The sequence below is a fragment of the Chamaea fasciata genome, unplaced genomic scaffold (genome assembly GCF_029207755.1).
Source record: "Chamaea fasciata isolate MVZ Bird 193981 ecotype frontalis unplaced genomic scaffold, bChaFas1.0.hap1 SCAF_14, whole genome shotgun sequence".
NCBI lineage: Eukaryota > Metazoa > Chordata > Aves > Passeriformes > Sylviidae > Chamaea > Chamaea fasciata.
This window is the reverse complement of record NW_027094099.1, coordinates 12300986-12303238: the sequence shown is the minus strand read 5'-3', so window position 1 is coordinate 12303238 and position 2253 is coordinate 12300986.

Sequence of the window (2253 nt, the reverse complement as noted above, 5' to 3'; positions counted from 1 at the left end):
TTTTCACAATAAAACCCCAGAATACCCACTCATCCTCAGCAGACTTGCCTTTGTATCAATTTGGGACTAGATTCTTGGCATGCCAGGGAATTATGCATCATAATGACTTAATCAAGGGCTTTCACAGTGTATTCTGAAGCTGAGAAACCTTTTTAAACCCAAATGCAGATGGAAGCTTGGACCCAGGAGCGAGTGCTTTGCTCATGAAGTCAGAGGTGCTCTGCATAGACTGACCCCCTGTGCCTCTGCAAAGCTGTATTGATTTTGGTAACTTCATCTGTGCAGGGATGTGAATCTATCCACAGGGAGCTAAATGAAGCCTAAAGTTATCGATTTTCAAGAGCAAAGAACTTTAGTTAAAAATCTCTTATGTTTTCTTAATTATTCCTGATTTTGAAACATGGCATCACAGCAGACTAATGATATTAAGAAGCAACAGTAAATAAATCAGCCCCTTGCATTTGATTTAATGCAGTAAGGCCAGAGAGAATGGGACCGACTGAATTAGACAAGGTTTTTATTTGCTCTTTGTGCTGGATAACTGTTAATCACTCAATGAGAAACGCATTTCCAATGGCCAGGGCTCAAGCAACATAAATAATAGCAACATCCTTGTTTCTCCTTTGCCCTCCATCTCCTTTTGGAGGCTTGACAATAAACAGCCATTCCCAATCTATTTCGTAACTCAGAACCCAGATCAAAAAAGCCCCCATGAAACGTAATTAGTTTACTTTACTTGTCTCTGCTTTATATTCCTGAGCTAATAAATGGCCACTGCAGTTCCAGAGGGAGTTAATTTTTCTGGCTGTATACAGGGGATTGAGAGTTGTTGTTTCACTTGAGCACAACTCAGTCCTTTGCTGGGTGTATCAGCAGGGGCCCGCGTTTGTTACAAAAGGTGGCAAAGCACAAAACCTGGAATCATTATATCCTGTGTAAAACTTGGTGTTCCTGTGACGTAGCAGACCCCTTCAATCTTCTGAGCTTTGGTTTCCCCATCTATTGGATGGGCTTCTCCAAAAGATTTCCTGGCTCTTGCAATATGACATAACTTTGTAGTCATGCCTACATGCCCATTGAGAAAACCATTGGTGTCTCTATGACCCAGTTCCCCACTTCTGAAACAAAGGAAATTTGAGACTTGCATTCAGGTCTGTGCCTGTTCCCTGTGTTTAGCAGCCTTCCCAAGGAGGTGTGTTGGGGCAAGGGGGTCCTGCATGTGGTGCCTCAGCTGGGCTGAACTGTGCTCAGGCTATTGATGATAATTCTGCAGGCACAAGCTCAGAGGAGCTGAAGCAGGTAAGAGCTGACTCAAAGGTGCATCACTCCAGTCATTTGCCATCTGTGTGTGAGTCAGAGCCCTAATATTTGTTTTCCATCCTTTGCTACAAGTCAGTGGAGCTGTTTATTTATGCAGCAGTTGACACGCTGGGACCTTAATCTTGGCCTAGGCCTAGTTTAGTACACAACCTGATGTAGCATGTTCTGAGTGTGAGGCTGGGTTTGGCTTTTCTATGTATGCATGTATATGTCTTGAATCCCATTTTTCTCCCACATGACATTGTAGATAGCACCCAGATCTGCCTTAGAGATGCCAAATATGTAGAGCTTGTAATTCTTTGGACATGTGTTTTGGTTCAGTCACCTAAGATTGAGTGCTAGTGAGGCAACCTGAAACGCAGTTTTATCAAGTTCATCTTTTCAAATCACTTTTCTTTCACAATATGGCTTGGTGGCTGTAAAATTATTCCATTAAACTATATTACCACACTCCAAGGCAATTTGTTTTCTTGTGCATTGATCTTTGATCTAAGGGACTTGCTTCTGAAAACATTCTTCTTTTTTAACCACTTAGAAGTTATTTTTGTAGAAATTAGAAATTGGTGTAGAACAGCATTTCTTTTGTATTCTGTCCTTTGTTATTTGCTAATCACTTTTTCTGGATAGTCACTTTGTGAGTGGATTTCTATTCAGTCATGGTCAGATTCTTTAGTGTTTAGTGTACTAAATTAATTTGTTGTGTAGCTGTCCAAAATAGTTTAGAGTTATAGATTTCATAAAAGGGTAGAAATCTCATTTTAAAATAAAGAAATGGTTTTGCTAGTATGTCATGTTTGGCAAATTGTAAACAACTGCAATAACAATAAACTACATTTATGGTTAATTAACTTGTAATCTAATGGAAACTAATCTCCCCTGGAAGGTAAAAACACAACACGCTTGCATGATGTAGTCAAGTTTTCTGTTCATGGT